Source organism: Mixophyes fleayi, chromosome 10 (assembly GCF_038048845.1).
Source record: "Mixophyes fleayi isolate aMixFle1 chromosome 10, aMixFle1.hap1, whole genome shotgun sequence".
In the NCBI taxonomy this organism is placed as follows: Eukaryota; Metazoa; Chordata; class Amphibia; order Anura; family Limnodynastidae; genus Mixophyes; species Mixophyes fleayi.
This window is the reverse complement of record NC_134411.1, coordinates 52,845,140-52,871,194: the sequence shown is the minus strand read 5'-3', so window position 1 is coordinate 52,871,194 and position 26,055 is coordinate 52,845,140. Positions and strand designations below refer to the sequence as shown.

At 45.2% G+C, this 26,055-nt stretch overlaps 1 long non-coding RNA gene across 1 annotated transcript in view; it reads right to left on the bottom strand.

Moving 5' to 3' along the window:
* Positions 1-26,055, bottom strand: part of LOC142103484 (uncharacterized) — a 174,926-nt gene that overhangs the window by 122,912 nt on the left and 25,959 nt on the right. The window lies entirely within an intron of this gene.

Sequence of the window (26,055 nt, the reverse complement as noted above, 5' to 3'; positions counted from 1 at the left end):
ATTCTTAAAACAGAAGGTTTCTTGTATAAAAATAGCATTACCTCGCAAAACCTCACAAAAAAATTGAATGTAAAGGATAATTGTGGTAGTGTCACTCACCGGAGTGTGAGTGCCTCCACTCTGGCACGTGGTTCTCCTTCTTTCCCGCTTACACCTGTGTTGAACCGCGGCCGTCCGCCATCCTGTGGCACTGCGCATGCACAGGTCCCTTTAACAACTACACCTGACCACTAATGTGATTGATGGATCAATCACCTCACCCTACTTAAGGCACCTGCAGCCTTAGGTAGTTGCCTGATCTTGGAGTCTCATTCCCAGTGATTCTCTATAGGTGTTCCTGTGAGCTACTCGTGTGTCACGGGCACTAGGAGTCTTTGCCCAGGATATCACCAGATGATGTTCTTACCAGAGTAATATAGCTGGTACTATGGTTCTCTGGTAGCAGGGTGACAACGGAACAGGAGATTTAGCAGATAGTGAGAGAATGCTCAAGGAAAGTCTATGACTAGCAGCAACTGGTAATGAGTAGATGTTTGTACACGAGGAACCAAATGGACAAGTAAACGTGAGGAGAGTCAGCGGTCTGCGTACAGCAAGTTGTACCACTGCTATAGTGAGGAGGAATGTCCAGGAGTAGCGAGGAGGTAGTGAGAGTCAGTGGTCTGCGTATAGCAAGTTGTACCACTGTCTATAGTGAAGGAATGGATTCCAGGTGCAAGTAGGTAACGGGGAAGTCAGTGGTCTGCGTATAGCAAGTTGTACCACTGCTTATGTGAGAGGATATTGAAACTGGTGTCACAGGGAAACAGGAGTCAGTGGTCTGCGTCAGCAAGTTGTACCACTGCTATATATATGTGAGGAGGGGCACGAGAAGATGAATGTAATGCAGAGGATACACGGGGCACAAAGAACTTGATCCCACGATGATATCCACAATACAATAATAACTGACAAGCGCTGCTTGAAGTATACAAAGTCACTATAGCGATCCAGGTAATAGGAAACAAAGTCAATAGTAACAATAGCTTCAGTGGATAGTAGACTCCAGAGATGAACACAACACAGTCCAGAAGGATATGCAATACAAAAGCAAAGTCAATGTAAATTATGCATACCGCGGTTCAGGAGAGCAGGCTGTCAGTGAGACGTGCAGGGATACCTGAACGGCTGAACGCCGGCAGGAGAAGAGACCACTGGAGGATGGAAGCGGTAATCAGGTTGGTGCAGTGCACGGCAGGTAACCAGTATCAACGGAGCAATACTCAGGAAGCAGTAGTAAGTAAAACTGGAAACATAATGAACACGGGAGAGTTGAGGCTGTCTGGTATCCGGCAGTAGTAGCGGAGGCAGCGGAGAGAAGACACGCTGAACACAGGAGAGTAGAGGTGGTCTGGAATCCGGTAGTAGTAGCAAAGGCAGCGTAGGGGAGACACGCTGAACACAGGAGAGTAGAGACGGTCTGGAATCCGGCAGCAGTAGCAGATAGGAATCAGTGGAGAGCTGACACGATGAACGCAGGAGAGTTGAGACGGTCTGGAACCCTGCAGAAGTAACGGAGGCAGCGGAGAGCAGACACGCTGAACACAGGAGAGTAGAGACGGTCTGGAATCCGGCAGCAGTAGCAGATAGGAATCAGTGGAGAGCTGACACGATGAACACAGGTGAGTTGAGACGTCTGGAACCCTGCAGTAGTAACGGAGGCAGCGGAGAGCAGACACGCTGAACACAGGAGAGTAGAGGCGGTCTGGAATCCGGTGGTATTAGCGAAGGCAGCGGAGGGGAGACACGCTGAACACAGGAGAGTAGAGACGGTCTGGAATCCGGCAGCAGTAGCAGATAGGAATCAGTGGAGAGCTGACACGATGAACTCAGGAGAGTTGAGACGGTCTGGAACCCTGCAGAAGTAACGGAGGCAGCGGAGAGCAGACACGCTGAACACAGGAGAGTAGAGACGGTCTGGAATCCAGAAAAGGAAAGGTATCCGCACTAGGTGAGTCTCATGCCAAGGTCTATTAATAGGCTCTTAATATAGCCTATTAACCAGGATGTACTTGATGTAACAAAGTACTCCCTGAGCGGTGCACCCATCCACCAGGAATACAGTATATACAGAAAGGTAAAGAGGAAAGCAGGTGACTGCGGGGCACTCAGAACAATGGATGAGTATATAATGTTAAAATTTAATTTTATTGATATACCTTAAAATCATTAGTGATAATACATCCTAAACCCAAAAGCTAGCGAAATATTAAAACCAAAAAAATAAAAAAAAATAAAAAAATAAAAAATATATAAACAAAAATATATAAAATTGCAGATCCACTGCAAACTTAGCTCCGTGGTCCTATATTGTCTGATAGACTCTAAATAGAGGAATACACTGATGTAAATAGGATTGACTGAAAATATAAATTGTTTATTGATGAATAAAAGATATTTTCCTCGTTATAAAGTTCCACAATTGTCAAAATATCTCCTATATTATCTCAGCCGATATATTGTAACATACAGGGGTGAAATGCCTATATAATTCAAAAGAGTCCCCCTAGTGTTAGCTTTAATACTAGCTATCTGTTGTATGATAATAGGAGAGTTCAAATAAATGCCTATATATCTGGCAAACTTGTGACAAATCTGTCAATTTTACAATGAATAATTTGCTGACAGTATAAAGTATTTATTAGTGAAGAAGAGATATTTTCCTTATCATAGGGTTCCACAATTGCCAAAATGTCACCTAAATTGTCTCGGCCGATATATTATGGCATACAAAGGCGAAATACCTGTATAATTCAAGCAACTCCCCCTAATGGTGGCTTTAATAATCACTATCTATTATATAGTAATAGGGAAGCTCAAGTGAAAGCCTGTCTGTCTGGCAGACTGTGAAACATATGTAAATTTTTCAGTGAATCACATCATGGAGCCCAGTCTGTATAAAAATAACATGGGCACCCTCGTTAGTAACGCTAGAATCTTGAATATAGATCTCCCCCTAATACCCTGAGTTTCATCAATTGATCTCTATATCTAAGGGTAGGGGAAATGGATCACAGCGTTCCTACTAATATAGGTTATTGGTACACAAGGAGCTAAGAAACGCCAACGCGTGTTTCACTTTATCAGCTTTGTCAAGGCTAACCAGAGCCTCATTAGTGTGTGTCTTAAATAATCAGAATCGAATCAGCCCCCGTGATGACGTGAGCGGGATCAGCCAATCACGCCACCAGCTGAGTAACAGTGATGGACATATCTATTGACCAATGAAAACAGTCAAAAAGGATAATCTCCGCCTCAGGCTCATCCTAATAGGATAATAATAAGAAGCTAACATTGTGTGTATTAAGAGATGTAAGTATAGGATCGTGATCATAATCCCATTTTAACAAGTTTGTTCATGGAGATCAATACTACTCAATCTCAGCTCGAACTTGAATATAATGAATCAATTATATTAACCACATTTAGGTATTGAGTGACAGTTATAACAGTAAATAATGGATCAGTCCTAATACATTATTGTTTTTCACGGAGGCAAAGATACATAAGTCATTAGTACCATTCGGAATGGAGATTATACTCTAATATGATCTAAATAAAAATAATATTTATATATCTAATAAGATTTTTTTTAAATTATATATTATAAATTATCATTCATATAGATTAGTATTATATGACTACATTAATAGGCATCAAGGATCTTCTACTAAATCATAAATGAAAATCACTATTCTATTATCTGATCCTTGACATGCAGTGATTATGATATTCTTAGATCCAATCATAAAGAAAATAGTAATACTCTGTTCTGGTAAGTATATGTATTGTTTGTACAGTATCACATACAATCAGACATAGTGGTGATCCGTGGTAACCACGTGTGAAGGTAAGTGTGAAATATATATAGTGAATGAAAATAGTTTAATAATTCTTTTTTTTTAATTTTTTTGGTTTTAATATTTCGCTAGCTTTTGGGTTTAGGATGTATTATCACTAATGATTTTAAGGTATATCAATAAAATTTAATTTTAACATTATATACTCATCCATTGTTCTGAGTGCCCCGCAGTCACCTGCTTTCCTCTTTACCTTTCTGTATATACGGTCTGGAATCCGGCAGCAGTAGCAGATAGGAATCAGTGGAGAGCTGACACGATGAACACAGGTGAGTTGAGACGGTCTGGAACCTGGCAGTAGTAACGGAGGCAGCGGAGAGCAGACACGCTGAACACAGGAGAGTTGAGGCGGACTGTAGTCCGGCAGCAGTAGCAGATAGGAATCAGCTGAGTGCAGGCACGATGAACACAGGAGAGTTGAAGCGGACTGGAGTCCGGCAGCAGTAGCAGATAGGAATCAGCTGAGTGCAGGCATGATGAACACAGGAGAGTTGAAGCGGACTGGAGTCCGGCAGCAGTAGCAGATAGGAATCAGCTGAGTGCAGGCACGATGAACACAGGAGAGTTGTAGTGGTCTGGAAACCACAATCGAAGTAACAGGAATCAGCTGGAGCTGAATACACGAGCAAACACAGGAACACCTTCAGAGGCTCATGGGGAATGAGACTCCAAGATCAGGCAACCAGGTAATGATCACAGGTGGTTTAAATAGGGAGGGTTGCCTGATCATCCAATCAATTAAAAGCAACAGGTACTGAAGGTTTAATAAGGGCTGCACATGCGCAGACCCTCAGGATGGCGGACGGCCACGGTTCCTGAACACAGGAGAAATGGCACTCACAGTCCGGTGAGTGACATCGTGTCTGCAGTTTCCAAGCTGCTTCCAGCTCTACTCGTGTCTGCAGTTTCCAAGCTGCTTCCAGCTCTACTCATGTCTGCAGTTTCCAAGCTGCTTCCAGCTCTACTCGTGTTTGCAGTTTCCAAGCTGCTTCCTGCTCCACTCACCGGCGGTTCCCATACCCGCTACAGCGTGTCTACTCAGCTGATCGTCTGCAGTTTCCAAGCTGCTTCCTGCTCTACTCACCGGCGGTTCCCATACCCGCTACAGCGTGTCTACTCAGCTGATCGTCTATAGTTTCCAAGCTGTTCCCTGCTCTACTCAACGGCGGTTCCCATACCCGCTACAGCGTGTCTACTCAGCTGATCGCTTCTTCAGCTTCCCAGCTGATTCCTGCTCGACTTGGTATGCATAACCACTATTGACTATTATTGTTTACTTGCATACCTATTGAACTATACGTGACTACTGCATTAAGGTACAGCTACCTATGATAGACTGTCTATGCTACATTGCCTGTTTACCCGGACAAGCTTCTCACTCAGCTGCGGTATGCTCTCATCATATTGATTTTGTTGTTACTTGCATATCCGCGCTGACCCGCTTCTCCACGCGGCAGAGCCAGCTACTATATTGACAGACTATTCATTGTACTTACCTAATTGTGTTGTACAAAACTCCTTTCTACTCGCGCTGTTTCCACACAGCTACAGTTTGCCGTTTTCACACCACTCTCCTGCACCTGGACAAGTCCTCATTCCTCCTCACAGCAGTGGTACAACTTGCTACACGCAGACCACTGACTTCCCTGCTACCTACCAGCACCTGGACAAGTCCTCCTATCACAGCAGTGGTACAACTTGCTATACGCAGACCACTGACTCTCCTGCTACCTACCTACACCTGGACATTCCTCATCACAGCGGTGGTACAACTTGCTATACGCAGACCAGCGACTACCCCGCTACCTACCTGCACCAGTACAACTCTTCCCATCCCAGCGGTGGTACAACTTGCTATATGCAGACCACCGACTACCCTACTACCTACCTGCACTAGAACAACCTCCTCATCACTACAGTGGTACAACTTGCTGTACGCAGACCACTGACTCCTCCACAAGCTACCTTCACCTACTCACGTCCTCTCATCTCGTCTGAAGCTATATCGCTTCTTCTCTACAGTTCCAAGTGGCTGACCTTTCACCATCAACAGCTGCAAGTCATTGACTTCATAAGACATTCTCTACTTTCCTGCTGTTATCATCATTCCAATCATTCACCTAACTGCCCTGAGGTCCGTGGTCAACACCGCCCCTCTGTCAGTTATAACATCAGGTGAAACTCGGGTATAAACTCCTAGTGCCCGTGACAGGTAGCATACATGCAAAACTTCTTATATTTTTTTTTTGCCCAATGATACAAATAATGTCTGGTTTAATAGTGTACCAACTTTCCGAAGTGTAATTCAGCACATCGCTTACTAGTACACATATACATGAATGAGTCGCAATGCATGTAAATGGGTATGCAGATATTCCCATAACAACACTTCTCAACCAGACATAATAAATACTGTGTTGGCGTGTGTACAAAACTCTTCCAGCCCTTGCACTTTAATGCAATGCCTTTAAATTTAAGATTCATATATCTACCATTTTGCTTCTTATATTTGAGTGCCACCTGCCACAATAAATGCGCATGGCTAGTAGCAGCTACTGACCTCTTCTTTCTGTCCACTATAGCCAAATTCTGTATGTGTCTTCAAAAAGGCAATCTACACGTACTGCATATCCACAATATATTGACTATCATATGTAGTTGAAAAAGCAGGGAAATGACCTCAGAACAATGGCAACTTAGCTTCAGTGCAACTCTGGTTGCTGTTGACCCCCATTGTGTTTATGCATATTGACGTGTGTTTGGGCATGCCTCAGAATTTTATTTAATCTGGATTATAAAATTGTGAATATTTCTCTCTGCAGATTGCCTTATTTCCAGCAATGTCACATTGTCTTCTCCCTGCAGTCTATCACATGATCTATTGCTGCAAAGTATTATACAGTTTCTTTGTCTGTGTAAAGTATCAAGGCACAGTCAAAATTACTAAAATTGGGTATAAGTGGATTAGTGGTAATAAGTTGGCTTTTCTTTTTTTGACTTATGTTTCAGCATTGCTCAAGATAATATTAAGTTCATAAGTATTAGTTGTAATCTGGGCTACTGTTTCTTTTCTGTTCTTAGCCTGCTGTGTTTACAGAAAGCATCTGAACGACTTTCTTCCTAAACATGCCTGTTACCTTAAAGGTATCTAGCAATTGTTTATTCAGTTTACCTCATAGTTTGTGTGCTTTTCCTCTTACCCTCATTTCAGAACAACCACCAATCCTATGGCGTAGCATTGGACGTTTCCTACTTACAGTCATTATTTCTGCCCCTCTGTGGGGCTGTGGCAGCCACATTGCATCTATTACAGTGCAAGATGGATGGGATCCCGTGTTCCTTGCGTGGTTCTGTAGTGTTACATCCATCCTGGCCCCTGTACTGTGCAGTATTGTGTTGTGCGGACGTGGTGAGCAAAGTAACAGGTAAACATTAGTGTTTATGTACATTACGTCTTCCCTGTGTATTACTGGCTTGATAAACTTATTTTATACAAATGGTGTATGTGACTTTTTGAGGTTGGTGTCATTGACCTTTGAGCAGTGGAACCACCTATACTACCTGCTTGCAAGACCCCACTGTATAACGCCCTAGGCTGGGAGTGCACGTATTATAACCAGGGTCACCAAGAGAAACATCGGGCCCGCGTATAGCAACTTCTTGGGGACCCTTCAATAGCCTCCAATTGGGGTGGTGCCAAACCAGGTTGGTGACTCCTCGCACTACACAGGCAGGCCCATGCCCCGGTATTTTGTACCTGCTTGTCTCTCTCTCGATCGACACCCCCGATTACAAGATCCCAAAAACACAACCCAATACTTCCTACATTTGTGAGTGCAGTTACACTTATAATTATTCTCTTTGCTGGGCATGTGGTACTGCTGGTCACATTGCTGGACACATTGAATATGTACTGCTTAGTACAATGTGGGCACTACTGTCCACTATATGTGTGAATATGGCTAGCTTCACTACCTCAATGTTGTTTTGTGATTACACGTGCCTATTTTATTGATTATACCCTCGATTTTAGAAGGAAAAGTATGGATTTGCGGGTTGTTTGTTCTGTGAGATGCAACATTTTGCATTTTCTCATCAGATGAGCTGGGTTGCTGAGTGTGTGTGTGTGGCGGTTATCTATTGCACTTAATCACTGTTTGTTACTTTTCCCCTGAATATATATATATATATATATGCACACATACATATATATACAGACAAAGCGCAACTAACAGTACTGGGCCCGTTATTTCTCTACTGGTCAGACAGGAAGAGCCCCCCACTTCCTGTTTCCTCACTAGACCAGAAGAGGTCATGCTGTGGTTGCAATAGCAACGCAGCAGGGGAGATCAAGCAATGACTTCCTGGGCCTAACATAGTACTTAATTGTGGTGGGCCCAGAAAGTCCCAGTTCAACACTGAATTGCACTGTCTGCAGTAAATAGTTCATGTGGGAGAGTATCCCATATTTTTACTACTTTTACTACAGAAAAAGGTTGACAAATTGTTTTCTGTACTGCCATGAATGTATTTAGACACAGTGATCATATACTTTTTTAACGTATTTTCTCAGTTAATTGAAATGATTGGGAAGGAACTGATTTTCAGTGCTGTATATGTTTCACATCCATTTACACAAAAAAGCCCTGTTATCCCCTGCAAAACCATGTATTCTTTCAAGAAGTATGTACATATGGGATACTTATTGATCATTTAAATATCCGGTGCTGCAAAATGAAATCTATTTTTTTTTTTTTTTAAATCAGACATATATATCAGGATTCATCTAGGTCAGTGATGGCTAACCTTTTCGGCTTGGTGTGTCAAAAATCAGAAAAAAGTGTAGCCTTCCTCGGGTCGCGTGTCACTTAAAAAAAAAAAAATATATATATATATAATTTAATAAAAATATAAATATAAAACAACACTACATAAGATTGCTTGTGGCCAGTATCTGGTTTCACCCTGTAGCCCAATGACAAATTATATATATATATATATATATATATATATATATATATATATATATATATATATATATATTATATTATATATAAATATTGTATTATGGGATAAAAAAAAACTTTTTTAATCCTATAATACAATATTTATATATATAGTCAGACAGCTCTGCATACCCTGCAGGCTCACCAGAAATGGAGTCTTTTGTCTACAAATAAAAACACTACATAACATTGCTGTTGGCCAGTATCTGAGGCTATTTTACTATTAAATATTATAAATAGCCTTTACAAGCCCTACCGTGCTCCAGGGAAGCGCGCCATTTAAGTAATGCCTGGAGATATACACAAGGGAGGAGCTGCTGCGACCGCGCATGCGCAGCAGCTCCATTTCGCCGACGGGGAGATGTACAGCAGCCGCGGCGCTGTCAAAGAAGCGTCCACGGCTGCTGTACAGAAAAAATATTTGGTATGTTTAAAACAGGTAGTTTGACTAAATCGCCTGGCGTGTCAGTCAAACTGCCTCCGCGTGTCACGAGTGACACGCGTGTCATAGGTTAGCCATCACGGATCTAGGTCCACCTTTCATTTCATGCTAAATTAGCTTACTCTACAATAGATGCCAATGGATGCCATAGAAATTCATGCATAGTCCTATACAAATCAATAGATTGCTGCAAAAAGTTTTGGACTATCAGATATACCCTTGCACTGCACAAAATGTAAATAAAAAACATCCTACGGTAAACACAATATCGAAGTGGGCCAGTATACAGTGGCATGTCATACCACCACTTCTCATACTCATTTAATTGTAGAACTATCAAATTCCATTTACTTACATTTTCCATATCACCACTTCTAAGTTTCCACTTCAACCACTCTACAAACAAATAGAAGTTAAATCCGATATTGAAACCAGGCTACTATATGTGTTTACTTTGTATATTTCCCCTGTTTGCATGATGTTTCCTCCATGTGCTTTGAATTCCTCTCACAGTCCAAAATCATACTGGACAGTTAATTGGCTTGTGGCTCCATTGGTCCAGGTATGTGTATCATGCCTGTTGTAAGGAATTTAGATTATTCCCTTCTCAATGGTGCTCACAATAGGGTTAATTTAAGTTAGGTGCAAATCTTACCTGGGTACAAAATTTGCATCCAGACAGATCATGTTGCACTGCAAGGGGTACAAGTGCTACTATTTGCTTTTGCATGCAGTGACTAGAACTCCTTCAAAAGCAGCTACTGAAGAGTGTTCAAACTGGAAACAATGTGAGTCAACTTAAGTCCAGAAAGGAAGCCGTGCAACAGATATGTTCGTCACGTGGCTCCCCTCCAACCACACCCTGCATGAAAGGGAGCCGCATGACTGCCCACTGCCAGCTGTGTGAAAGCAGGGATAAGGTGAGTAGTGTTAGGACTCTATCTTTCTGCTGAATCAGGCATGCAGTACCTCCGTACTACCAGAGGTGCTGCTGTTATACCTGAACATTTTCTTCTCACTAGCAGGAGTTAATCTCAATCCCCTGTTAATCACCTGTGTTTAGCCTTTAAAAGTCTGCCTGTTCCAACAGACTAGTGCCAGTTAATATTCCTCTATTGCTGGTTTCTGAAAAAAAACTCCTGTGTTCTGGTCCTGTTTGTTCCTTGGTATCTGACTTTGCACTGTTTTTTGTGACCCAGACCATGGCTACGTTTGACCTTATTCCAGTCTTCTCCCTGGTATTGTTTGTGGATCTCCCAGCTTCTGACACTGGCTTGCCTGGCCTTCCTTCTGACAACTGGTACCTGCAGTCATCCTGTTGTGCTTGGTCTCTAGTTCCTCAGCTAAATCTGGTTATCCTGACAATCTGTACCTTCAGTCATCCTGTTGTGCCTGGTCTACAGCTTCCCAGCTCAACCTGCTTATGCTGACAAGCATTTACCTGCAGTTAACTCGTCTTGCCTGGTATCCAGTACTTCTGTTCTTGTAACTTGGTATCTTGTTCCTGTTATAGCTATGGATTAATGCTACTGAATTTACCATTGCCTGATTCTAGTATTATCTGTGTGATCCTTATCCTACATAAAGACTCATTTTCAACAAATTCTGTGGTTTTCATACTGGGAACCCTAACAAGTAACGCTGTCAGAGCATGCAACAAACCGCAGTGCATCATCCTAAGTGGCAGAACCAGAGACTATTTTACAAAAGAGGGGGTGTGACAGGATGGACCGCCTATGCCACCCTGTCTGTTGTTGCGAGGAACCGGCTGGGCTTACTTTGCCACCGTTCCCTTTCGCTATCGAAAAAGCGCCCTCTTGCCGCAGTAGGAGGGGCTTAAGCTGCTGCCACCACTGAGCTCCTTCTATGGCACTCAGAACCACGTTCCTTTTGGGTCACTGACACTGCTAGCGTGTCTCCTTGCTGGTGTACCCGACGGGTACTCCTGACCTCTTACTATGGATCAGGGATGCTGTGGATGGATCCCCCCTGGCCTATCACACTAACCAGGGCAGCAGGTAGCAGGCAGGCGATGGTACTGGAAGCGCTTGGGTCCAAACCGCAGACACCGCCGGAGAACGGATTAGATTTTAGGGTCTAATCTGTAGATCACAGGAAACAACAATATTGAAGAAGTTGTCAAGCAGGTCTTTGAAGCAGAGTGATGTTTTATTGCTCAAGTGTCCTGACAAGGACAGTCCCACTGATTTAAGGTATCAGTGGTCAGGTCAGATGAAGTCAGAAGAACAACTATATGCTCACAGAGCACCTCTTTTATACAGTTCAGAAATAGTCTATTTTTAGAAACAGGATATACAAAATTGACACAAACATAAATTTACATACATTGCAAAGCCACTAGTATTTATACTTGGCTTTTAAATTCTTAAAAACCTTGCTGCGATTTCCTGCACCTATGAGATGCAGGAAATGGGGCAGCACGTTTTAAATTAAAAACCTTCCTGTCTCCAAGTTAAACCTCACACATCAAAAGATGTAATTAACACATGGCCTTTCATCAGATCGTTCGGAATTCATATTCACACAACAACAAAAGGGACATACAACAAACTAGTTTCCCAAGCCACAATACACCAAAGGCTTGGTAAACACAGGCTCATTGTGTCAGATATATGCATCAGAAATAGTCATTTCCTACAGCAAAGTTAGACAAAAGACAAATTTCTTCCCTGGTCTCAGAAATAACGATTACCTATCCCACAATATAAACAATATCAAAAAATAAGTGCAAATGCAATTACATAAATAAGTGCCCTGCGCTATTCGCTTTAAATAAATTTTTACCAAAAGTTATTTAAGAGTGATCCAGTCACAGGGGGTCCATGGTAAACATGGGAATCTGGGTTGGTTGGTCATCCATTTGTTTGTATAGTAGTAGCTGGTTAGCTGAACTTGCATCTGCTCTCGTTGCCACTATCATTTGTTCAATTAAAACTGTGACCTTAGTGTGCCAAAATTCAAACCTGTGTCCATGTTTTCTTTCAGGTATTAAATAGTTATATATTTAATTTAAGGGTTAGAAGGTGAAGGTGTAAAGGGAAAATATCAGCTCTTTGGTGTTTAATGTAGTTTCAGCAGCTGTTAAGCATGGATAGTCAATTGTTCTGAATATTCTAATATTGTAGCACAATGGGTGGCTCCATTAGGGAGTCTAAAGACCCCCAGATTCTGATAGGTACCTAGGCATCATTTATGGAGAGCCCTACATTGGGGAAGTAACATATGAGGTAGAGATAAGAGGTGAATTCCCACGTTCAGGGGTACCTAGGCATCATTTATGGAGAGCCCTACATTGGGGAAGTAACATATGAGGTAGAGATAAGAGGTGAATTCCCACGTTCAGGGGTACCTAGGCATCATTTATGGAGAGCTCTACATTGGGGAAGTAACATATAGGGTAGAGACAAGAGGTGAATCCCCACATTCAGGGGTACTCCAAAAGAGGCCTACCAGAAGAATGTGGATAGGTAAGTGTCCCCCCTCAAAAAAAATATGTTTCCCATAGTTTGGCCTAACATGTTAAACTGGCAGTAATAAGAGCCAGGGCAAAAGGACACAACAGGATACCATTAGGGGATCTCCACCAACAGGGGTACTCCAGAAGTAATGTCACCAGAGCAGATACAGGTTGTCACTACAGGTTGAAAGGTAATGAGAGTCTGAGAGTGCCTTCCACCAGGTACCCCATGGAGTAACCCCCTTGAAAAGATTACCCATACAGTGAGTGGGGGGGAGGATTGCTGCATGGTGCAGCATAGCTAATTGGGAAGTGCGGCTAGTATGAAGGTTGGAGGCTGCATGGTAGAGGAGTCCTTGGAGAGTGGGAAGGTGACCCTGAGGATTTGTAATTGTCCGTTTGCATGCCTGCGACTGAGATTAAATATCCTGTGTGATGCACTTGGGGTCTGTGATTGTGGAACAGCAGCGACTGGTATGTAACATGCTGTGAGTTCATAAGTGCTGTGCAAAAGTGTGATATAAGGAGATAACAATAACATCTGCTGAAGAAGATGTGCAGGATGAGAAGGCGTTTAAATTGTGGATATCTTGCAACTGTTATGATTTTCTGTGCTAGAGGAAAATAAAGATTACATTCCTGTTTTGAACTAAGATGGCCTAGCGCTCAGTGTTATTGTTATTGCACCATGCACACACTAGTGTCCACTCCACATTATTGTGCTAAACACCCATGTGATTAGGGGGAGGGGGATCCTTTGGTATTGGTTGCCCGTACCCAGAAGCTAGTCGGGGGAGAAAGTACCGCCTGTAATTGTCACGGGGGTGAGGCCAAAATGACACGATTCACAACAAATTGCGTCATTTTGGGAAGGCAGTTGCGGGATGCGGAAGATTTGCCTGCTCTCCCGGGAGTCCGTGAGACTAACCCGAATTTCGGGAGTCTCCCGGACATTCCGGGAAAGTTGGCAAGTATGCATAATGGAGGCCATTAATAGCATTCCTCACAAAAGGCTGTGACTGAGGAATTAATATATTGTATTTTGCTTTTATGGGATAAAAAAATATCTTGCAAGGTTACAACTTATTAGTGTTTGCTATGTGTTTTTATACATCTGTTTATGTTAAAATAACATATGCAATCACTACTGTAGGTAAAAGGCAGAATTGGAATAATCAGGCTTAAAGAAACTAATAGGATCATCTCAGATTATTATATTGACCTTATTAAGTTCCTCATGTACCTTTATCTCAACTTCTGTCTGAGAGGTTTAATTATATTACCTGACTTTTTTTATATCTTCTCTGTCTCTGTTTCCTAAACCTGTTTTCTTCCTCTAGCTGGAAAGTTCTTGGTCCTCACAAAGTTACAACTGTACTGGTTATAAAGAGAATATTTCCAATCTGCTGTTTCTCTCTGCTCACACTCTCCCTCTACCTTCTTGCACTGCGTAGACTATGCACCTCAGAAGCAACTGCTCTTTATTCCTGCAACAAGGCTGTGTGCTATCTTCTCTCTTGGACCATACTAAGGGAAAAATTTATGGGGGCCAGAGTGAGTAACACATGTACACATTTGCCTCTGTGACTATCCACCCACCATCCTTGCATTCTTGTCCAGGGGTACTAGTAGAAATGTTCCTTCTTGCAGGTGCTAGTCAAGTTACCCAGGGTATCACATGTTTATTAACCAGGAATAGTCCCATAGCATATTTTGAATCTTCATTTCCTAAACATCTTCCATTTTTTGTGCCTGCAGATTAGGGATACATTATTTGTGTATGGTTCTTAAAAAGTAATTAAGTAAAAGTAAAAAATAAAAATGTTATTTTAATAAAAATTAAAAAAATGCTTTAGTTTATTAGTAATTAAATATTTTTTTCCATTGTTGACCACCAGCTACCACCAGCCTGAGATGGCCATAGTGATAAGAGTACAGCAGCTGTACTAGGGCCTTCGCTTTCCCATGCAAAGTCCCCAGGAGAAGGCAACCACCAATGATAGTTGGCAATTGTGCTTACTGGCACAGAGTCTTTGATAAATACGGAAAATAAAAATAGTATTTTGCTGGCTATATGGCTCATCTCCCTTTGATTAATAGACCCCTAGACCTTCTAAATTTTATAGTACACCAGAGATACCTAAACAACTTAATTTGCTGGAGTTTTCTCTCTAAAGTCTGCAGCTCTTTATCAAAATAAAAGTAAAAATCCACTGCAAAAAGTGATGTTGCCACTGTAGCTTTGGGAAGGTGAGAGAAAGTTAAACTACGAAGATAATTTTCTGTATTTAACAGAAAGCTAAAATTAGAGAAATATTTATTTGATATTATAAAGACATCAAATGTCACTTGGGGCTAGATTTACTAAACTGCGTGTTTGAAAAAGTGGAGATGTTGTCTATAGCAACCAATCAGATTCTAGTTATCATTTATTTAGTACATTCTACAAAATAACAGCTAGAATCTGATTGGTTACTATACATCTCCACTTTTTCAAACCCGCAGTTTAGTAAATATACCCCTGGGTTTGAGAAAGGTCCTCTTTATTAATACTAACCAGTAGATCAAAGCAATGTCCCCTTAGCGCACAGTGTATACACTTATTACTAAATAAATGTCTTTTATTGCTCAAAAATTCAAACGTTTGATATGACAATAAAAACAAATTGCAGTATAGGTTGCAACCTTGCAACCACAAAGTATCACTGATTACATAAATACATTTGCAATAAGGTGTACATGGATAAGTAAAATGTAAAACAAGTTACAGTGGGCTAGGCTAGTAGCCTTCACACACCCATATGTAACTGCATAATAAGAGTTCAGTATAAGTCCCAATGGTGAACCCTCTTAGGCACCAGGTATCAATGTCCCAATGGTAAAAAATGATAAGATGTAGCTCCCAACGGAGTCCAGGGTTACACGGGTGTTAGGGGGTATAAGGCAATTCCAGCGGGTCTCAATGGTATGTTTAGTCCAAAAACGTAGGCCCAAATATCGATATTGATAGTCCAAAGACTATTAACTCATAAGAGCAGTCTGGCTACTATCTCGATAAATGCTGCGGGCTTCCGATAACATCCACTAAAATCATTATCTCCCCGCTATGATTTTAGTGGATGTTATCGGAAGCCCGCAGCATTTATCGAGATAGTAGCCAGACTGCTTTTATGAGTTAATAGTCTTTGGACTATCAATATTGATATTTGGGCCTACGTTTTTGGACTAAACATACCATTGAGACCCGCTGGAATTGCCTTATACCCCCTAGCACCCGTGTAACCCTGGACTCCGTTGGGAGCTACATCTTATCGTTTTTACCATTGGGACATTGATACCTGGTGCCTAAGAGGGTTCACCATTGGGACTTATACTGAACTCTTATTATGCAGTTACATATGGGTGTGTGAAGGCTACTAACCTAGCCCACTGTAACTTGTTTTACATTTTACTTATCCATGTACACCTTATTGCAAATGTATTTATGTAATCAGTGATACTTTGTGTTTGCAAGGTTGCAACCTATACTGCAATTTGTTTTTATTGTCATATCAAACGTTTGAATTTTTGAGCAATAAAAGACATTTATTTAGTAATAAGTGTATACACTGTGCGCTAAGGGGACATTGCTTTGATCTACTGTCTATACCTTAAGGGTTGGAACTTCCCTTATCTTATCCCCCAGGCTGCCTACACTACGCCTCAGTAGGGAGCGCTCACCACAACCCCTCTTCATTAATACTAACCAGTTTACACATCTGTCACTAGTCATTACTAATTTTCTGTATCGCCGTTTATCGCAGAGATACAGACAGTTGTACTGCCATAAATTATAAATCTTCCAAGGGAGCCCTGGTGAAAATTTCCCTCCTTGGTGACAGTTGTTAGGAACCCCTCCAGCCGGTACAACAACACCCGAAATCTACTCCGAAAGCCTGGTGTTCACTGGAGCCCCTAGTGGTGGGGACAGACTTGGCCGCAGACTAACAAAGGCTTGTGTGAAGTGTACCGGCTGTGGAGAAGCCAGAAGCAAAGGGTTATGGCAGACAGCATATCCAGAGAACAGGCCGAGGTCAGGGGTCACTTGCTAGATAGAATCGTCAGAAAACACGCATGGGATCGGGGGTCACGAGCAAATCAGCAGTATCAGAGGTTCAAGCCAAAAGGTCAAGGGCACAGGCAAAAAGACAAATCCAAGGTACAGGCAGGGGTCATACACGGCAAACGGAGGTCCAAAGGTTTAACAGCACAGCAGCAGGCAGCAACACAAAAGACTGGAAGCTATAACCGGCAGGGAGGCTAAGCCCTCCCTGCCCTATATACAGAGACTCTCCAATCAGGGCTTAGCTCTGTGATCACTACCAGGCCCCAACTTATTAATTAATGGGAGACTTAATCAGCCCACAGGCTTGTGCAGCACTAGCGCACGCACTAGGCTGATTAGTGTTGCTGGTGCGTGCTACAGAGCGATCGGCATCCGACCGTTGCTCTGGCCGGGCCGAGTACAGGAAGTGACGTCCCAGTTGTCATAGCAATGGCCGGGACACAGGTGAGAGAGTCGCGGCGGCTGGACACCGCCGCGGCTTGTAACAGTACCCCCCCCTTGAGGAGAGGTCAAGGCACCCCGACATCCAGGTTTTCCAGGGAATTGCTTGAAGAATTCCTCAATGAGTTTGCGGGCGTGCAGGCGTCTCCACGGAATCCAAGATCTTTCCTCCGGTCCACGATCTTTCCACTGGACTAAGAAATGGATTTGCCCCTGAACCTTTTTGGAGTCCAGAATCTTCTCCACCAAGAATTTCTTGTGGCCTTCCGGGATGACAGGCTGAGATTTCCGTAAGTAACGGAGCCTAGACTTGCGTGCAGGGACAGCAGGCTTCAGGAGAAAACAATGGAAAGTATTCGGCATCCTAAGCGAATGAGCAAGCTTTAGCCTGAAGGCGACAGGATTGACCTGTTTGGTGATCAAGAATGGGCCAATAAACCTAGGACCCAGTTTCTTGCAGGGCTGTTTGAGCTTGATATTGCGGGTGGATAACCAGACTTTTTGCCCCACCTTAAATGAACAGTCCTTCCAATGACGGTCAGAAATTTTTTTGGACTGGAACAAGGCCCGTACTAATGCAGTGTGAACCTTTTTCCAAACGGTTTTGAGGTATAGAGCTATGGAACGGATTTCGGGAAGACCAGAATAGTTGAGTAAAGATAAGGAAATGGATCTTGGATGGAAGCCAAAATTGCAGAAAAATGGAGAGATTTGGGTGGAGGAATGAGATGCGTTATTATACGCGAACTCAGCCCACGGAAGCAATGATGACCAATTGTCTTGAAACTCTGTGATATAGAAACATAGAAATTGTTCCAACGGCTGGTCAACTCTTTCAGTCTGTCCATTGGATTGAGGATGATAGGCTGAGGAGAGACTGATGTTAATCCCCAGAAGACTACAGAAGGACTTCCAGAACTGGGCAACAAATTGGGAACCCTGGTCCGAAACGATATCAATGGGTAAGCCATGAAGACGGAAAACATTCTGTACACATAGCACAGCCAGATCCTGAGCTCTAGGGAGCTTGGTCAGTGGAACAAAATGGGACATTTTACTGAAACGGTCCACTATTACCCAAATAGTGTTGTTTCCTGAAGAATATGGCAGATGCATGATAAAATCCATTGATAGATGTGTCCAGGTTTTCATAAGCATAGACAAAGGCATAAGTGGACCTGAAGGAGAGATCCTGGAGGTTTTACTTTTTGCGGACAAAGCTCTCAACATCCGAGGAGAGTGAAGGCCACCATACTGAACTTGTAAGGATTTCTAGGGTTTTAGAGATACCCGGATGCCCGGCCGATTTATTCTCATGGACCTCAGTGAGGACAGCTCTACGGAGATGCACCAGCATAAAAAGGCGCCCCGCAGGTGTTTCAACAGGGGTTATCTTCTGAAATTGATGTATGGTGTTTCCTAAGTCCTGGGTCAACCCAGCGTGAATGATAGAAGCCGGAATTATAGGTGGTGGTTCACCCAAGGATAGTTGATGAGGTAGAAAGCTCCTGGACAAAGCATCCGCCTTGGTATTCTTAGAACCAGGTCTGTAGGTTAGGACAAAATTGAAACGGGTAAAGAATAAGACCCATTGAGCTTGTCTGGAGTTTAACCGTTTGGCAGACTCAATGTACAACAGGTTTTTATGATCAGTGAAGACTGAAATTCTATGAACTGCTCCCTCAAGCCAGTGATGCCACTCCTCGAACGCCCACTTGATTGCCAGGAGTTCCCGATTGCCCACATCGTAGTTGACTTCGGCAGCCGAAAACTTACGTGAAAAGAAGGCACATGGATGCACTTTATGATCACCGGGGACCCTCTGGGATAAGAGAGCACCAGCGCCTACTTCCGAGGCATCCACTTCCAGAATAAATGGCAACAGCGGATTAGGATGCTTGAGGACCGGAGCAGTAGTAAACGCATTCTTAAGAGCTTCGATTGATGCAATGGCCTCCGGTGACCAATTACAGGGATCCGCCCCTTTGCGGGTAAGAGCAGTGATGGGAGCCACTAGATCAGAAAAGGCCTGAATGAATCTCCGATAGTAATTTGCGCAGCCTAGGAATCTTTGGATCGCTTTCAGATTCGTGGGACGTACCCACTCCAGGATGGCTTGGACTTTACTAGGATCCATAGAAAATCCATCGGGAGAAATTACGTATCCTAAGAATGACACATTCTTGACATCGAATTCACACTTTTCAAGTTTGGCGAAGAGATGATGCTCTCTGAGTTTAAGTAGAACCTGTTTGACATGATTACGATGTTGAGGGAGAGACTGAGAATATATCAGGATGTCATCCAGATATACTACCACAAAATGACCCAGGAACTCACGGAAAACCTCGTTAATGAGATCCTGGAAGACTGCAGGCGCATTACACAGGCCGAAGGGCATGACCTAATACTCATATTATTATTATTATTATTATCCTTTATTTGTTAGGTGCCACAAGAGTTCCGCAGCGCCGTACACAGTACAAACAGTAGACTATACAGGGTGAGACAGAACTGAACAGTAAACAATAAATACCAAAACTTCAGAGGCTCCAGGCAGGCTGATGCAATACAGATGGAGCAGAAGAACAGGTATGGAGACAGGAGGGAAGAGGGCCCTGCTCAAATGAGCTTACATCCTAAGGGAGCGTGAACAAAACTCAAGCACAAAGGGAGCCAGTTGACATGTAAGGGGCAGAATAGGGGCGGGTAGGACGGGTTAGGTGGAAGATTGGTAGGCTTTAAGGAACAGGTGGGTTTTGAGTGCCCATTTGAAGGAGCTTAGATTGGGAGAGAGACGGATGGAGCGGGGGAGGTCGTTCCAGTAAAAAGGGGGCTGCACGGGAGAAGTCCTGGATTCTGGAGTGGGATGAGGTGACCAGGGTGGAGGAGAGGCGACGGTCATTTTGCCGAGCGGAGGGAGCGGGCAGGAGTGTGAATGGAGAGGAAGTTAGAGATATAGGGGGCAGTAGACTGGGAGAGGGCCTTGTACGTGGTGGTCAGGAGTTTGAACAGGATTCTGAAGGGGATGGGGAGCCAGTAAAGGGCAAGGCAGAGAGGGGCAGCGGAGAAGGAGCGGCGAGAGAGGAAGATTAGTCTAGCCGCCGCATTGAGTATAGAGCGGAGGGGGGCAAGGTGGGAGAGAGGGAGGCCAGTAAGGAGGAGGTTGCAGTAGTTGAGGCAGGAGATAATGAGTGCGTGGATGATAGTTTTGGTGGCATCCTGAGAGAGAAAGGGTCGGATGCGGGCAATGTTGCGATGTTGGAAGCGACAGGCTTGGGCAAGGGATTGAATGTGGGGGGCAAAAGAGAGGGAGGAGTCGAAGGTAACGCCCAGGCAGCGAAGTTGGGTGACAGAGGAGATAGTGGTGTTGTTGACAGTGATAGAGAGGTCAAAGTGGGAGAGGAGCCTGGCGGGAGGAAAGACAATGAGTTCAGTTTTAGAGATGTTAATTTTGAGAAAGCGCGAAGACATCAAGAGAGGCAGTCGGATACACGAGAGAGGAGGGTGGAGGAAAGATCGGGCGAGGAGATGTACAGTTGGATGTCATCAGCATAGAGGTGATACTGAAGACCGAAGGAGGAAATGAGAGCACCAAGGGAGGAGGTGTAGAGCGAAAAGAGTAGAGGGCCGAGAACAGAGCCCTGAGGGACTCCAACAGGGAGAGGGGAGGGGTCAGAGGAAGAGCCAGACGTGGATACAGAGAAGGAGCGGTTCGCAAGGTAGGAGGTGAACCAGGCAAGGACAGACCCAGATAGGCCAAGAGAGAGAAGAGTTTGTAGCAGGAGGGGATGGTCAACGGTGTCAAAGGCCGCAGAGAGGTCAAGGAGGATGAGTAGGGAGAAGTGACCCTTGGATTTGGCTGTTAGAAGATCATTGGTGACTTTGGCCAGGGCAGTTTCAGTGGAGTGGAGGGGACGAAAACCTGATTGGAGCGGGTTAAGGAGGGAATGGTCCGAAGGTGTCTGGTGAGGCGGCAGCAGACGATCCTCTCAAGTAGTTTGGAGGCAAAGAGGAGAAGTGAGATAGGGCGATAGTTAGCAGGGGAGGTGGGGTCAAGATTGGGTTTTTTTAGGATAGGGGAGATAAGAGCGTGTTTGTAAGAGGAGGGGACTACGCCAGAGGAGAGTGATAGGTTGAATAGGTGAGCGAGGTAAGAGCAGGCCGTGGGAGAGAGAGAGCGAAGGAGGCGAGAGGGGATAGGATTGAGAGGACAGGTAGAGGGTGGAGAGAATAGAATAAGTGAGCAAACTTCATCCCCCGATGTGGGGCAGAAGGAGCACCAGAGTTGGTTGCAGGGGGGAGGTGTAGAGGAAACGGAGGATGGAGAGGAATGGCAGGAGGAGATGTTGAGTCTGATGGCCTCAATTTTGGAAGAGAAAAATGTGGCGAAGTCAGAAGCAGATAGGGAGGGCGGGATGGGAGGGGGCGGAGGAGAGAGGAGGGTGTTGAAGGTGGCAAAGAGGCGGCGGGGATTGGAGGACTGAGAAGAGATGAGGGACTTAAAGAAGGATTGTTTGGCAAGGGAGAGGGCGGAGCAGAATGAGGTGAGGATAAACTTAAAGTGAAGGAAGTCGGCCAGGGAGCGGGATTTTCTCCAGATGTGTTCAGCAGTGCGAGAGCAGATTTGTAGGAAGCGGGTGAGTTTGGAGTGCCAGTGTTGGGGAATGAGGCGGCGCTGGCGGATAGAGGAGGCCGGGGCTACCATGTCCAGGGCAGTAGTAAGGGAGAGGTTGTAGAGAGAAGACACCTGGTCAGGGCAGTCGAGGTAGGGGAGAGGTGAGAGGAGAGTTTCGAGAGAGGAGGAGAAAGTAGTGCGGTCAATAGCCTCAATGTTGTGCCTAGTGAAGGTAGATTTAGGCGAGGTGGGAGCCTGGAAAGAGGACAGGGTGAAGGAGAGAAGATGGTGGTCAGAGAGAGGGAAGGGAGAGTTGGAGAAGTCAGAGAGATCACAGAGATGGGAGAAGACGAGGTCTAGGGAGTGACCAAGACAGTGGGTGGGGGAAGAGGTCCACTGAATGAGGCCAAGTGAGGTGGAAAGGGTGAGAAGTTTGATTGTGACAGGGTCAGAGCGGTTGTCAACAGGGATATTAAAGTCGCCAAGTATGATGGAGGGAAGGTCAGAGGAAGGGTAGTGAGGGAGCCAGGCGCCGAAGTTGTCAAGGAAAATGGAGGTGGGGCCACGGGGACGGTAGATGACAGAGACGCGGAGGTGGATGGGGGAGAAGAGACGGATAGAGTGAACTTCAAAGGAGGAGAGGGAAGGTATAGTGGGAATAACCCGAAAGGTGCAGCTAGGGGATAGGAGGAGGCCCACACCGCCTCCCGGACATCCATCAGGTCTGGTGGAGTTGGTGAAGGAGAGACCCCCGTAGGAGAGAGCGGCAGGAGAGGTGGTGTCAGAAGAAGAAAGCCAGGTTTCAGTGATGGCTAGGAAGTTAAGAGAGTTGGAGATAAAGAGGTCATGAATGGAGGGGAGTTTGTTACAGATGGACCTGGAGTTCCAAAGGGCACATGAGAAGGGGAGGGAGGGAAGAGGGGAGATGTGGATAAGATTTTCGGGGTTGATGGAGCGAGGGGGAGGGTGAGAGAAGGGACAGTGGGGGTTAGGGCCATGATGGTGGCGAGGGGAGAGGATGGGTATAGGAGCCGAGCGGGGTGACATGGTGGGGGACAGGGGAACAGGGAGCGACAAAGGATAGAAGGAGAGGGCATGGTGTAGAGACCGAAGCAGGGGGCCTTGTAGGCACAGAGAAGAGGATGCAGGTGAGCAGGTTTCAATGAAATGAGGATAAAACAGAAGATGGGGAACAATGATAAATAACCAAATTACAGTTGAAACAATAAGGTACAGCAACAGAAGTAATGGGCGGGGCAGAGCAAATCAGAGAGACAGAAAACAAACGTAATAGCAGAGCAGGGTATAGGTATAAATTAAATGAGGATAACAATAAGGTATCAATGAAATGAGGATAACACAGTGGATGAGGAACACCAGGGATGCATCAGGAGCCAGGGACAGGCGGCAGGAAGCTTGATCGGAGCTTGGTCGGAGATAGCAGGAAACAGGAAGCAGCTGAGAGGTAGGCCCAAGCCACGGCCTAGAGTGGGTGGAAGTGGTGGCGGCGGCCGGGAGTCAGAACGAGAGGCAAGGCAGCAAAACCCAAGATCCAGGAGGGAGCAGTGGAAGCAGCTGGACCGGAGCCGGACGGTGAGCCAGGTAGGAGCCGCAGGCCGGAGCCAGGGGCTCGATTTGGAGGCACCGCGGGAGGCAGCCGTTCTGAGGATCGCTAACGGGGCTGGAGCAGGCTGGAGGCAGCAGTGAGTGGAGGTAAGTGGTAAGTGAGGCGGGTGGAGGAGGGAATGACAATGGAGAGGCGCCGGGCGGTCGTGGGAATAAGGAGCCAGGTGTTAGACCCCAGGGAGAGCTCGCGCGGCACGTCCGTCCTCCTCCACAGCCGGAAGATGGTCAGATTGAGTGTTGAAGGCCGTCTTCCACTCATCGCCCTCCCTGATGCGTATGAGATTGTAGGCGCCACGGAGATTAATCTTGGTGTATATGGTGGCATCCCTCAGCTGGTCAAACAGGACAGAGATGAGCGGGAGCGGATATGTGTTTTTGATGGTGATCTTGTTCAGACCACGAAAGTCGATGCACGGGCGTAGACTACCGTCCTTTTTGGACACGAAAAAACACCCCGCTCCTACAGGAGACTTTGAAGGTCTGATGAACCCTTTCTGCAAGGGGCCTGAAAGGGAGTATAACCTTCCTTTGGGCAACTTGGATCCTGTAAGTAAATCAATGGCACAATCGAAGTCTCTATGCGGAGGTAGAGAATCATCCGCCTTCTTGGAAAACACGTCCTGGAATTCACGATACGCAGAAGGCAGTTGATCCGGTAGCGGCTGCAGGAGCCGAAGATACATGGCCAAACAATTTTGAGAACAGTGAGTACTCCAACGAGTAATTTCTCCAAGATTCCAATCGATCACGGGATTATGGAGGTGGAGCCAGGGACGACCCAGAATTAGTGGAACGGAAGGGCAATCAATGAGGAGAAGAGACAGGGTTTTGATATGAAGACTGTAAGTCGTAAGGGCGGAGTCGTGAAGGAAATCCTGCCTCTGGGTAAGATACCCCCATCCAAACCACAAACAGTGATAGCAGAATTCATTTTCATGAAAGGGATTCCAATGGACTTGGCAAAACTGATATCCAGAAAGTTGCCTGCGGCACCACTATCAATAAATGCTGAGATGACAGAGGAGTGTGATCCACAGGAAAGATGAGCGGGAACTAATAATGCATTTTTGGAAGAAATGAACTGCAGACCTAGATGAATTTCTTCCACCTTCTCGAGGCCTGATCTTTTCCCGACTTGTTGGGACAGGAGCGCAGAAGGTGACGTTTGGTTTCACAATATGGCAGAGGCCTAAGGTGCATCTCCTAGTTCTCTCTTCCTGGGAGAGGCGATAGGCGCCTAGCTGCATAGGTTCCGCAGCTTCCATATTAGAAGGAGGCACAGAAAGGAATGTACAGGGAGTGGGTGCTTCCTTCTCAGCTCTTCTTTCCTTGAGGCGTCTATCAATTTTGATCGTGAGCTGCATAAGTACCTCCAGGGAGGTAGGTGAAGGGTACTGTACCAGGGAATCCTTTATTTGTTCAGACAACCCCAAATGGAACTGGCTGCGTAAAGCTGGGTCATTCCACTCCCTGTCAGTGGACCAGCGCCGGAATTCGGCAGCGTATTCTTCTGCAGAGCGTCGGCCTTGTTTTAGGGATCTGAGGTGGGCCTCAGCGGATGCTACCCGATCCGGGTCGTCGTACAGGAGGCCTAGGGCTTTGAAAAAAGAATCCACAGACCTCAGTGAAGGACTGTCGAAAGACAAGCTGAAGGCCCAGGACTGCAGGTCCCCCTGAAGCAACAAAATCACTATACCCACTCTTTGTTGTTCAGAGCCGGAGGAGCGGGGTCGGAGACGGAAGTTAAGTTTATAACTCTCCTTAAAGTTACGGAATAGACTTCTGTCTTAAGAGAATTGATCCGGAAAGTTCAGCTTGGGCTCCATGGCAGGAGCTGACGGGTTCTGCTGGACTTGAACTTGCACGGCTCTGGTGGCCTCTTCCTGAGCAGATAATCGTTGAACAAGGTTTTGGACCACCTGGGAGATCGACTGGATCTGACCTGCCAGAACTTGGGCTGGAGAAAGGTTCGCCCCGCTCTCATCCATGGAAGCGAATACTCCAAAAATGTATGGCCGGTTATAATGTTAGGAACCCTTCCAGCCAGTACAACAACACCTGGAATCTACTCCGAAAGTCTGGTGTTCACTGGAGCCCCTAGCTGTGGGGGCAGACTTGACTGCAGACTAACAAAGGGTCGTGTGATGTGTACCGGCTGTGGAGAACGCAGGAGCAGAGGGTTATGGCAGACAGCATATCCAAAGAACAGGCCGAGGTCAGGGGTCACTTGCTAGATAGAATCATCAGAAAACACGCCAGTGGTCGGGGGTCACGAGCAAATCAGCAGTATCAGAGGTTCAAGCCAGAAGGTCAAGGGCACAGGAAAAAAGACATCCAAGGTACAGGCAGGGGTCATACACGGCAAACGGAGGTCCAAAGGTTTAACAGCACAGGAACAGGCAGCAACACAGAAGACTGGAAGCTATAACCGGCAGGGAGG